This window comes from Antechinus flavipes, chromosome 3, assembly GCF_016432865.1.
Source record: "Antechinus flavipes isolate AdamAnt ecotype Samford, QLD, Australia chromosome 3, AdamAnt_v2, whole genome shotgun sequence".
In the NCBI taxonomy this organism is placed as follows: domain Eukaryota; kingdom Metazoa; phylum Chordata; class Mammalia; order Dasyuromorphia; family Dasyuridae; genus Antechinus; species Antechinus flavipes.
Genome location: NC_067400.1, coordinates 265,334,939 through 265,349,305, shown reverse-complemented (window position 1 = coordinate 265,349,305; position 14,367 = coordinate 265,334,939). Strand labels below are relative to the sequence as shown.

General features: G+C 36.2%; 1 protein-coding gene across 1 annotated transcript in view; it reads left to right on the top strand.

The window, feature by feature from the left end:
• The window catches only part of OTC (ornithine transcarbamylase), a 71,570-nt gene that overhangs the window by 36,047 nt on the left and 21,156 nt on the right, over window positions 1–14,367 (top strand). The gene's annotated exons all lie outside the window — the stretch shown is intronic.

Genomic DNA, 14,367 nt, shown 5'->3' with positions numbered 1-14,367 from the left:
AAATAGTAGGAAGGGGACTGGTATATACTAAGAAGATATTTATTGATGGAGATCCTGTTTGATGCAATTAATTCTACTTTTAAACAGCTCTAATTCTTAAAAGGGGTGTATAGAGTTCAGGAAGACTAGCACTTTTGATGTAAGAGCTTGCCAAGCTCTTTTCAAGGCTTCCCATTCACCTTTGGTGGCCATCATTAACCCAACTCTTGTGGCTTCGAGAAGCTTCATTCTCATCAGCCACGCTGGCAAATGGACTGAGGATATTCATGTTAAGGATAACTAACAGGTCAAAAAACATTGATTATTTAGAGGAATGTCTACCTAAAGTGTGTGAAGACTTTTCCCGGTGGAATGGGTGTCTGAAAATAGTTTGTTCCAATGGCCATTAAGGTGGCACCAAGGTCATTCACTGTATTCTGGACCATCACCACTCATCTTAACTTTTGTCCTGCCACTGGACTTCAATAACTTTGGAAGAAAGAATGAGATTTTCAATTTTGTGCAACTCTGCCTCAAAAGTCCAATTCACACATGAGTCATTACCTGGTGATGTTATGGGACTCTTCAAAAATGAAGGTGAACAATTTATTTTCTCCTCATGTGAGACCTAAATTTGCTTCTTTGCAACTTTCATTCATTGCTTTTGGTTATGTCTTTTGGGACTAAATAAAACAAATTTAATTCTCCCTCAGAACAAAACAACTCTTCAAATAGTTGAAATAAATTATACTGAACCCTGAATTTTCTTTTTATCATCTGACCAAGCCCATTTCCTTAAAATAGTTTTCATATGATATGCACTCAAGGCTCTTCCTCATTCTGGTAGCTCTCCTTTAGACACTCTCCAGTCTATCAATATCTCATCACACTACTGACTCATATCTAGCTTGCAGTTTGCTAAAATTTCTAAGTTTTTTGGATGTTGTTTTTATAGTGGGGAGGGTATGATTGCTAGCTGTGTATGTCTCCATCATTTCATACTTGTGAAGTATTTTTTTTTTACATGACTACATTTATTACTCTAATATTGGACTTCATCTTATATTCAGACCGATGTCTTATCCTGTTGAGATCTCTTTGAAAACTCTTTCATCCAAGTGGGTTCAATAGCTCCTTCTAATTTTGAGTAACTGCAAATTCAATAAGCATAACAGTCACATCTTGAAAAATATGTCAAAAAGCATAGAGCCAAATATGGTTAGAAGTTTCTGTTGGAGACCTCTTATCATATTTACACTGAAAACTATTCTAGTCACTCAATCTAGTTCTGAATATTCAAATTATTATTGTCTAATCCACATCTCTTTATCTTTTCCACAAGAACAGTGTGAAATACTTTACCAAAAGCTTTGCAAAAATCTAACAGGTCCGATAAAGAATTATTAAGGAATTATGTGCCAGGCACTGTGCTAAGTAATGGAAATACAAGTAAAAGGAAAGACAGTACTTTCCCTCAAGGAGTTTATATTCTCTAAAGAGAGCTGAAAAGCAAGGGGACAAGCAAAATACTAGGATGGGGACAAGATGTAAATGTGCAGGAGCCCCAGTTTAGAAGTGAACATGGTTCATTCTCTCAAATGAAAGTAAGAACTCACCAATTAGAGAAAGCAGCTGAAGGGATTGAGATATCTCCAAAGAAAGGAAAGAAAGGAAGAAAGGAAGGGATATATAAAAATCAGAGTTTAGAACAGAGTCAGATTAGAGAACAACAAAGTATAAGCACAAAATTCCCCTTATTACTATTTTCTTCTTAGTACAGTAAGTGAGATTAGGCTGAAGGAAGATGAAAATTCCTGAAGGAATAATAAGAGAGGTTTGAACACCAAAATAATGTGTCACAGAGGACACAAAAAAGGAAAAAATTTCAAGGTCAAAAGAGTCAAAAGCATCAATAAGATAAGATCAAGAATAGAGGGGGGAAAATAAGTTTTTTGTTTTTTTGTTTTTTTTTTTTTTTTTATATTACAAGGAATGTCCTGATATGGACTCTGTTCCACCTTTCCTCTTCCTCAAACTTTGCCTACTGACATTTTGAGCCTCTTCCTCAAAAGGTCTACAGAATAGCAAATACTTCTGCCCTTTGCAGTCTTTAGCTGCCTTTTTGTCAATTCAAAGAACCTTGTTCCATTTCCAACCAAGACAGGAATTCCACTTGCTGATGATTAGGAAAATACTGGGGTGAGGGGAAAGGCAATCTCTTCCTGTGGCTAAGGAGGCACTAGCATAAGCTGAATAGTTAGGCTGCCTTCATACCAGGATGTTTTTGGAACATAAAGATCCAGTGGTGACAGGTGAGGGAATTTGGCTGCTAAGACATTTAGAACTCTAAGACTTGATAGGAGATCATGAAACTATTGCAAGTGGTATAACATAGATTAATTCAATCCAATTCCCCTGATTTTTTCTTCCTTTTTTTGTTCATTTTCAATAGTATTTTATTTTTTCCAAATACATGCAAAGACACTTTTCAACATTCACCTTTGCAAAACCTTGTGTTTCAAATTTTTCTCCCTTTCTCCCCAATCTCCCCTCCCCAAGACAGATTGTTTGTTGTTAATATGGGTTAAACATTCTTCTAAACATATTTCCATACTTGTCATGCTGTGTAAGAAATGATTTTTGTCTTTTTGTTGGGATGGCTGCACTTGTTGCTGTCATCCCCAGCAATCCTGATTCCTCTTGCTGGATGAATTGTGGAGAAGTCTTCTGATTCAGCTATGTAAGCTTGTCTATGGATGGATTCTGTATTTAAATGGCCATTGTTCATTCATTTTCACTTAGCAAACACCTTTGCACATGTTGGACTGATCCCTCCTACCAGCCTACGCTTTGATGTTCTACATCTTTTCTTTTCCCAATGAAAAGAAAGAAAAGGGCACAACATAGTCATTCTTCACCAGTACTTTGACTGAAATTTTATTTTACATATTTTTCAGGTTCTCTTACTTATTTGTCAGTAAAATGCCTACCTAGTGATGAGTTCAAAGTAGCAATACCTAATTTGAAATGAACATATCACACATTCACAATGGCCATTCTCTTTGTCAAAAAGAAGATTTAGTTAGAAGAGTTTATAGATAAAATAAAAGATAAAATAGACACAAATATGAAATAAAGTTAGGAAAGCATATAGTTAACAAGGAAAAAGACGACTCACAATTAACCATGAGAAAGGAAATACTCCATGAGGTAGGAGTAAGCCGTTGACTGAAAAGTAAGACTAACCAGAGTTAACTAGAATAAGGAGAAAGACACCTTTAGAAGAAAGGCACTATGAGGGGAGAGAGAAAGTAATTTCATGAGTTAGTCCTGAAAAAAATTTAACAAAGATTTTCATCATAAGCAGAGGAAATATAGCAAAACTGGCGTTTTTCAGGTGCAAAGGCACAAACTAAAGAGGGAGGACCAGACAACTAGATGAAATGTACCTGGCAGACCAGTCTCAGACCTGTCTAAAGATATGTCAATCAAGATAGTCTCAAAAAGTTAATTTCCATTTTTGTTTGCAATCAGGGTTGATAAAGTTTGTATTGTGACTGCTGTAACTTATGGTTATAAAAATGTGGGAAAGCTAAGTTCCCATCAGCATAGTCTCAGAGGTTTCTGTGAATGTTTTTAAAGATGCTAACTAGATTGGAGACAAGATGGATGAATTAACAATAGACTCCGACTTCACATGATTCTGTACAAATAGGATTTGGACTTTTTCCTGACAGGGGAAGAGAATAAGTCACATCACTAAGTTGTAGAGGATAGAAAAGTGACTTCAGAGTCAGGAAGGTCATAGAATCATAGATTTAGAGCTTAGGAGTGATGTTACAGAGCACTTCCACTGCATTTCACAGATGAGAAACCTGAGGCCAGAGTATGTAAAGTGAGTCACCATGGCCATCCAGGTAATGTCAGAAATGATATTTGAAAAACCAAGTTTTTCGATTCTTAAGCAAGTGACCTTTATTGGGTTCAAATTCAAGCTCTCTGTCATTCTGGTGGTGTCATCCTGGGCAATTAACTTCTCTGGGCTTCAGGAATACATTAACACACTAAGTGGCCAACTGATCTGCATTGCTAAGAAGGTGACTCTATGAAATCACAGGTCTCATCTAAAGTCAAATTGTTTCCTTTAGGGTGCTTGTGCTTGTGCATTTCCTCTTGTCTGAGTTCTGTTTCGACCTGTTTTTTTGTTTTGTTTTGTTTTGTTTTGTTTTGTTTTTTAAGTTGGCAACTTCTTCAAAGTACTAGGAAGTATTCTAAGCATCTAAAGAGCGTAGCCCATTATCCTGTTACAGAATATTAGGGATGGGGAAGGGTGCTAGGTGAGCTTCAAGGCAGCTGATTGGAGTTTCCAAGCACAGTGATTAAAGCCCTGATCCTGAAGTCAGGAAGTTCTCAGTTCTGATTTTACTACTATTTATTAGCTGTGAGGGCAAGTCAATTAATTTCTGTCTTTATTTCCTTACCTATAAAATGGGGATAATAATAGTACCTATCTCCCAAGTGATGTGAATTGACATTCTTCCCCCATCAGAAACAAGCCCATCTGGGTAAATTAGATATTACCAATTCTAATAATAGTATCCTTTTTGTATAGAGTGATGGTGAGAATGGAACTCACCATGGGGACAAAACAAAGATGCTCCTTTGGAGGAGATCATAAGACGCTGTGCCACAGTGGGCACAAATGCTTTTTATGCCCAAACTATGATGACCATGGAAAGACAAGGTCCTTCTTGGCAGAGGAATTCTAGAGAAACTCGTCAATGTTTTCAGTGCGGAAAAGTTGGACATCTAAGAACCCAATATAGATATGGAGATAGAATGAGAAGACAGGGTGAGAGAAAACCCAAAACCCCATGTCCAAAATGTAACCTAGGCTTTCACTGGGTCTCTAAATGTATGTTGACCCAGAGGAATGAGAGGCAGGGCCCAGCTCCAAAGTATCAATCAAAGGACAGGTGGGGCATGATAGCAGCTGAGGTTACACCCAGAGAGACTTTAGAAATTCAGAACTCTGATGTCATCAACCAACAGAAAAGCAATCAGGATTACAGTTGGGAAGAATACAGGCCTTTTAAGACAACAAGGAAATATCCAGTGCAAACAGCTCCAATGCCCTCTCTCCGAGGCAAGGCAAGAGAGAATGTATTTTCCACTTGGCTGGCTGGTCGCAGAAGAGAGTTCAGCTGGATTGGAGAGGAGCACTCTGGTGCAGACAGAGAACACTTTGAGAGATTTCACCGGAATGACATGAAGAGTGGAGCTGGCTGGAGGCTGAAGAAAGCAGAGGCAGAGGTTGAAGGACAAAACCTTTGGATTTGGAGACATTCGGAGGGCTCTAAGCTAAACCGGCTGCGTTTTGAGAAGAACAAGAACTTCAACATTTGAACTCACCACATTCCTTTTGCATCTTTAAACAATCTTTTGAGATATTGATTAGCATATCTGAGACCAGGTCTGCCAGGTATATTCCATCTGGCTTTTTCATCTTCCCTCTGATTTCTGTTTTGGCTTCTCAAGACTGAAGATCTTTACTAGTTCTTTTCAGGAGGTTACTTTCTCTCCCTCTTCACAGTGCCTTTCCTTTAATGGCATTTTTCTCCTTACTTTAGATAACGCTGGTTAGACTAGCTTGCCAGTCGATGGCTTAAGTCCACTTCTTGGAATATTTCTTTTCTCTTGATTAATTGTGAGTTCCCTTGGGGAACTTGTCGTTTTCTTTGCTAACTATATGATCTCCCAATTCTATTTCATATTTACCATTCCTGGTGTCTATTGTATCCTTTCACTTTGTCTGTAACTTCTTCCCCTAAATAAATCTACCTTTTGGCAAAGAGAATGCCCATTGTGGATTGTGACACATTTATTTCAAACTAAGAATTGCTGACCCCGTCACAGAATTGTTGTGAGCATCAAACAAAATATTTATGAAAGAGTTTAGTATAATTCTTGGCATATGAGACTCATTTCCTACTCCTTCGCCTTCCTTTTAAATTCAATAGCATGATGGCAATTTTGACCTGACTGTTGACAATTTGGCTTTGAACAAAGAGACAGAAGCCTCAATCAGATCTGGGTCATATGTCAATCTCATGCCCCTCCCCCTCCCAAATAAAATGAAATAAATATAAAAAAGAAGAAATTGGATGCATATATACTGTAAAATCTTTTATTACTCAAGAAAGATAAGATTAATTCTATCTATGCTTGTTCTCTTTCCAAACTCATTCATCTAAGCCTGAGACCATAACATTTTATAATAACCATGCTGTGCAGATTATTCTGTAGTTCTATATTTGGGTTAGAATGAAAAATGCAAATGCAATAAACATAAGGAATGAGACCAAATTTTGCTAATGCTAATGGAAGATGGCCACGGTTGTCTGAAGGTGAGCAGCCAAGGGCAAACAGACCCCTCCCCCTTCTCTTTCTCTCTCTCTGTGTCTGTCTGTTTCTGTGTTTCTGTCTTTCTCTTTGTCTCTGTTTCTCTCTCTCTGTCTTTGTCTCTCTCTTCATTTTTCAACAAAAATGAAAATAGACAGGAATTAAGAGTGATGCCGTTTGAATGGTCTAGATGGCCTGCTAGTTTAGAAGTTAGTGGCTATAAGAGAGTTGTTAAGAATCCCCTTTAAATCGGCCACAGGTTTTAAGCGTGAAAGAATTCACTCATTCCCAAATTATTAGTTGCAAAATGAAAGTTTATTGTTGGATAGAAATCAGTTTACCAAGAGACTGACTTCTATAGTGGCAGATCTATTGGAAAATGGAGTTTTGCACTGAAAGAATGCAGTTCTCAGTGGACAGAAGGGTGCTGATAGCTGAGTGAGCTATCTAGGCCATATGCAAAAGACCTTTGTTGAAGGAAGCTGTTATATTGGGTCTTAGTGGGGTCTGGGACAGCCTGAACAGGTCAGACCCAGTGGAACTGGGACAACCCAAGCAGGTCAGATTCAGTGGGGGCTGGGACAACCCGGATCTCCTATTGGAATTAACAATACTTCAAAGGGGTGCTTTTTGACCAGGATTTCTAATTGACATCCTGGAAAGATAACTTGTCTAGGGAGGATATGCTCCCCAAGAAGGGCTGAGAATCTGAAAGGGATCACAGAGCAAAAGGAAATACAGTTTATTAAAGGGACACAATCTGCTTCAAGAGCATCACTAGTGAGGGGAGGTGATGTGATCTATGGTGTGGGGTTTGTTACCAGATGATGATAGGCACCCAAAGTTAGGGTTTGGTCATGTAAAAAATTCACAATGGCCATTTTCTCTGGCAAATGATATATTTATTTAGGGGAATAGCTTACAGACAAAATGAAGGGATATAATAGACATTGGGAATAGTAAATATGAAATAGAGTTAGGAGAATATATGAAAGACAAGGTCTTCAGCAGAACTCACAATTTCCCAATAGGAAGGAGTACCCCACGAGGTTGGAAGCAAGCCTTAACTGGCAGATTAAATCCTGAAAGGGACTCAGCACTCTAAAAAAATTAGCTGTAAAGAAGAGAAGTGGGGTTGGGAAGCAGAGAGGAGTTACAGGAGATACCACATGGCATTGGCAGGGGGGTAAAGAGAAAGACACCACAAAGCAGAATGTCACGGTGGGCTGACTCAAATGAGGGTAGCAGCAAAGTCATGAGCCATGAGTTATTTTAGAGGGAAAATTTAGCCTCAGGGACATGACTGATATTCCTGACAGGACATGACAAGGTGAGAATGATGGAGACCCCTACAGAGGGTGGGTCTTGGGAGTTTGGCATAACTAGGATTTCAAATTGGACCACTTCCCCAAAGAGAGGGACCTTGGAACAAAACTGATCTCTATCAGCGTCTTCTGCCTGCTTGACTCAGGAATCAATTCTTTAGTTTCTCTTGATCCAAAACAATATTCAGGGTCTCATCATAGCAGAGACAAAGTATTTTAAGCATCTATAACCTTTCATTTGTAGCACTTATTTTTAAAAAGCTTTCATAGCCTTTGAGAGTTGTGTTTTAAATTGATGGGAGATTATATAAAACCCCAGGTGACTTAAAGTTTCTTGAGCCCTGCTGTAGTTACATGTTTGTCAATGTTTCCAATAAAAGATCTTTAAAAAAAAACCTTTAATAATTTCCCCCAAAAAAATCCTCCATGATTTATAGCTTCTTTGAGTGAAATAAAATTAAAACGCATTTCTGCTGACAACATAATAAAGCAATATTTAGCTTTTAAAACTCTGTTGCGGCTAATGACTCTCATTTATTGGGGAAAAACAACTTGAGAGCTACCCTGTGCTCTTCATGTTTCTGCAAGATCTCATTTTTACATAAGCAAGATACTGGAACAGAGAAAACATTGGCACATGCTTTAGTAACAAAGATAGAGCCATAGGATGGTCCTGGACTTTATAACCCCAGACTTAGAATCAGTCTGTAAAATGAAGTCTTACTAGAAATATTTTTATTCTTTTTTCTACTTTCACTAGAAGACCAGCCATTTCACTCATTGGCTCTGCCACCAACTAACTTTATGACCTTCTAATTTTGAATTCTCTGTTCTTTCTATAACAACCTGCTTTTATGATATTTGTGAAAGCTATTTGATAAAATGCAGCAAAATTTAAATAAAAGGTAGGAGAACCTACATTTGTATGTGTGAACTTTGTGTTCATTGCTGCTATAAAGTTTTTAAGTTACTTTCACGTTTGATCTTCATAAAAGTCCTTTGAAGTCCCTCTTAAGCATACATTACTATCCCTATTTTACAGATAGAGAAAGAGAGAATACAAATTTGTCAATGGCTTTGTCCAAGTTCGCCTGGAAAATATTTGGAACTTTGCCCAAAGGGATATCAAACTGTGCATACCCTTTGATCCAGCAGATTCTCTACCTGGTCTGTATTCCAAAGACATAATAAAAAGGGAAAAGAACCTATATGTGCAAAAATGTTTGCAGCAACTCTTTTTATAGGGTCAAGGAACTGGAAATTAAGTGGTTACCCATCAGTTGGGGAATAGCTGAATAAGCTATCATATATGAAATTAATAGAATGTTATTGTTCTATAAAAAATAATGAACAGGCTGATTTCAGGAAAGCCTGGAAAAACTTACATGAACTAATGCTAAGTGAAGTAAGCAGAACAAAGAGAACATTGTACATAGTAACAGCAAGATTATGTGATGATCAGATATGAGACTTAGCTCTTCTCAGCAATGTAGTGACCATAGCAATTCCAATAGATTTGGGATGGAAAATGCCATTCACATCCAGAAAGATAACTATGGAGACTGAATATGGATAAAAGAATAGTATTTTTGCCTTTTGTTTTGTTTTTTTTTCTTTTGGTATGATTTTTCTTCCACAACATGACAAATATGGAAATATATTTAAAAGGATTGCACACATATCATATATAAGATTGATTGCTATCTAAAGGAGAGGAAGGGAAAGAGAAAAATTTAGAACACAAAATCTGTTTTCATTAAAATTTTTTATTTTCAAAACATATGCATAGATAATTTTTAACATTCACCCTTGCAAAACTTTTTATTACAAAATTTTTCTCTACCCCCACCCCTTCCCTTAGATGGCAAGCAATCTATATATTAAACATGTACAGTACACATATTTCCACAATTATCATGCTGCACAAGAAAAATCAAATCAAAAAGAAAAAATGCAAGCGAACAACAACAAAAAAGAGGGAAAATGCTATGTTGTAACCCACACTCCTCTCTCTGGGTGCAGAAAAGCTCTCTTCACCACAAAACCATTGGAATTGGGCTGAATCACTTTGCTGTTGAAAAGAACCACATCTATCAGAACTGATCATTTTATAATCTTGCTGTTGCTGTATATAATGTTCTCCTGGTTCTACTCATTTCACTTAGCATCAGTTTATGTAAGTCTATTCTGGCCTCTCTGAAATCATCCTGCCCATCATTTCTTATAGAACAATAATATTCCATAGTATTCATATACCATAACTTATTCAAGCCATTCTCCAATTCATGGGCATCCACTTAGCTTCCAGTTCCTTGCCACTACAAAAAGGGCTGCCACAAACATTTTTGCACACAGAAGTTCTTTTCCCTTTTTTATGATCTGTTTAGGATACAAACCCAGTAGAGATACTACTGGATCAAAGGGTATGCACAGTTTGATAGCCTTTTGGGCATAGTTTCAAATTGCTCTCCAGTTCACAACTCCACCACCAATATATTAGAGTCCCTCTTTTCCCACATCCCCTTCAACATTGAATTATCTTCTTCTGTCAACTAAGCCAATCCCAGAGATATGTAGTGGTACCTCAGAGTTGTCTTAATTTGCATTTCTACAATAAATAATGATTTGGACCATTTTTCCTATAAATATAAATAGTTTTAATTTTTCCATTTGAAAGCTGTCTGTTCATATCCTTTGGACATTTATCAATTGGAGAATGGCTTGAGTTCTTAGAAATTTAATTCAATTCTCTATATATTTTAGAAATGAGGCCTTTATCAGAACCCTTTGATATGATTTTTTTCTAGTTTATTGCTTTCCTTCTAATCTTGTCTGCATTGATTTTGTTTGTTCAAAAACTTTTTAACTTAATATAATAAAAATGATCTATTTTGCATTCCATAATGTATTTTACTTCTTCTTTGGACACAAATTCTTTCTTTCTCCACAGATCTGATAATAGACTACCCCTTTATTCTTCTAATTTGCTTATAATATCATTCTTTATGTCATAATCATGAACCCATTTTTACCTTATCTTGTATAGAGTGTTATATATGGATCAATGCTTAGTTTCTGCCATATCTGCCATACTAATACCCAATTTTCCCAACTATTTCTATCAAATAGTGAATTCTTATCCCAGAAACTGAGGTCTTTGGGTTTATGAAATACTAGATTACTATAGTCATTAACTATTGTGTCTTGTGAACCTAACCTATTCCACTGATCCACTACTATATTTCTTAGCCAGTACCAAATAGTTTTGATGACCATTGCTTTATAATAATTTTAGGTCTGGTACAGCTAGGCCATCTTCATTTATATTTTTTTTTCATGAATTCACTTGAAATTCTTGACTGTTCTTCCAGATAAACTTTGCTATTTTTTTTTCTAATTCTGTAAAATAATTTCTTGGGAGTTTAATTGATATGGTACTAAATAAGTAGATTAATATAGATAGATTTTTATTACATTAGCTAGGCCTACCCATAAGCACTTGATATTTTTCCAGTTGATTAGATCTGATTTTATTTGGGTGGAAAGTATTTTGTAATTGTGTTCATATAGTTCCTGACTTTGCCTTGACAGATGGACTTCCAAATATTTTATATTATCTACAGTTATTTTAAATGGAATTTCTCTTTATATCACTTGTTGCTGGACTGTATAGGTAATATATAAAAATGTGATGATTTATGTGGATCTATTTTGTATCCTCAAGCTTTGCTAAAGTTGTGAATTGTTTCTAATAGTTTTTTAGTTAATTCTCTAGAATTCTCTAAGTATACCATCATATCATCTGCAAAGAGTGATCATTTGGTTTCCTCATTACCTATTCTAATTCCTTCAATTTCTTTTTCTTCTCTTATTGCTAAAGCTAACATTTCTAATACAATATTGAATAGTAATGGCTACAGTGAGCAACCTTGTAGAACACAAAATCTTACAAAAATGAATGTTGAAAACTATCTTTACTTCTATTTGGAAAATAAAATACTATTAAAAATAAAGTATTTAGCAGGGCCAAGACTAGTACCCACATCTTTTACTTTCATGTAAAGTGCTTTTTTCTATTTATAGTCATAGTGTGTGTAAAGTGCTTTTTTCTATTTATAGTCATAGTGTGTGTGTGTGTGTGTGTGTGTGTGTGTATGTATTTGTATACATATAGATATATATTATATATATATATAAACACTTTACAAAATTATTTGTCTTGTGTCTTTAGATCTTCCCATGTAAGGTAAGAAATATAAAAATACTAGGTAGTGCAGTGGATAGAGCACAAGCCTTGAAGTTAGGAGGACCTGAGTTCAAATCTGACCTCAGACACTTAACACTTCCTAGCCACGTGACCCTGGCAAGTCACTTAATCCCAGTTACCTCAAATAAACAACAACAACAATATATATATATATATACATATATATATATATATATAATCATTACTCCCATTTTATGGATGGAGAAATTGAGGGTCAGTGAGGTACAGTAATTGTTTTTAAGATCATGAAAAGTCAAACCCAACTCTTTATTCAGTATTCAATCAATAAACACTTATTAAGTGTGAATGAAAAGAAGAAACAGATTTAGCTTACGAATCAGAAAATAGCATCACATAGCATCATCATAGACTAGATGTGAATAGACATATAATGACAAAAAAGTAAAGGAAAAATTCTTGGGAAAGAATGCAGCAAAAAAAAAAAATGTTACTTAAAATATGATGTTAGAGGAGAGTGTGAAACATATGCCCAAGTAATCAGGGGAAAAAAGTTAAAAGAAAGGAGAGAAATAGATTATCAGGTAGATTTTTTAAAATTTAAATGTCAAAAACTAGATACAGTGTTCTAGATATAATCTGACTAGTGTAAAATGAAGTTTATCTTACTTTCTGTTGTCTATACAGCATGATTCTTTTAATTGCATTTTTATCAGTGATGTCACACTCATGGTGTGTGACTGGCTCAATTTAAAAAATCCAATAATTTTCATGTGCAGAACCAGAACTAGTATGGGTTGAATATGACTTTGCTTCAGGTATCAGTATGAGCCTTGTGCTTCTTCTTGGGAGAGCACACTTCTATGTTCCCTCATCTTTCCTCATTATTCTTCCTTGAAGCATGGGACACAATTGATCTGTAGTCCTCTCTGAGGGTATTCTGTCCTACCCAACAGTGGGACCATCCTATAGCCATAATATATATGTCATCTGGTGACTCTGTGCCACCATCTCTCCTCCACTGTTCATTATTGCCACCCCTTCCTTTCAACTGAATTTGCTTCAGGTCTGTTGCTCAGTCAGGTAGGTATTCGTGTTCAATTCTACATGACCCCATGGAACCATAGCATGCCAAGCCCTTCTATTCTCCACTATCTTTCTAAGTCTATCCAAGCTCATTGTTTCCATGATATTATCTATTCATGCTATGCTTTTCTCTTTTGCCTTCAGTATTTCCCATCCTGGGGTTCTTTTCCAATCAGTGCTACCTTCCCATCATGTGACCAAAGTATTTAACCTTTCTTTAGCTTCAGTATTTGATCTTCTAGTGCCTCAGGTGGTTTTACCTAATTATGGCTTTAACCATATTCAATGATATTTAACTTCCTTTCCTCCCTCTCTCCTTCTCTCCCTCCTTCTTCCCTCCTTCCCTCCCTTCCTTCCTTCCTTCTTCCTTCCTTTTCTTTTTTCTTTCCTTCTTTTTCTTCCTTCCTTCCTTGCTTCCTTCCTTAATTAATATTCTCATGATAGTACAGTTGAGAAAAAACAATGAAACAAAACTAGTTTCATTTCTGGTTCACTTTTATCCCTGTTGATTCCATCTTGTTGATATCTATCCAGCATTCTATCCTGTCAAGATCGTTTGGAATCTTGATTTCGTAATCTGAGATATTGTGGCTAAGCCTTCCAAGTTTGTGTCAGCCTCATAATCATCCTTTTTGGTCGGGATGTTAGTGCTTTTTGCCAAAGTCCATTGCAAAATTTTCAGATTCATAAATAGATTCAATGAACTCCTTAGGAAAGAGATTACACAACTCCAAAAGAAGACACTATTAAAGTTTCTGAATGTATCAATTTTCATGTTTAATTGGATTTTGTGAGTAAAATAATTCATAAGGCACATTGGGAAGGGTTATACCATCAGAGGACCTAGTCTCTGATCCTACCTCTAACATTTGCCATCTGATGGATGGGTAAGTTATTTAATTGCTCTGAATCCAAGTATTCTTATCTGTGAAACAAAGTTAGATAAGATAGGCTTTTTTATTTGTAAGGAGGGAAAGGGACTTTTATGTGCAAAAATGTTTGTGGCAACCCTCTTTGTTGTGACAAGAAACTGGAAACTGAGTGGATGCCCATCAGTTGGAGAATGGCTGAATAAATTATGATATATGAATGTTATGGAATATAATTGTTCTGTAAGAAATGACCAGCAGGATGATTTCAGAAAAGCCTGGAAAGATTTACATGAACTAATACTAAGTGAAACGAGCAGAATTAGGAGAGCATTATACATGGCAACAAAAAGAGTACATAACGATCAATTCTTATGGATGTGGCTCTCTTAAACAATGAGAGGATTCAAACCAGTTAAACTTGTTCAGTGATGAAGAGAGCCATCTACACCCAGAGAGAGAACCATGGGAACAAAGTATG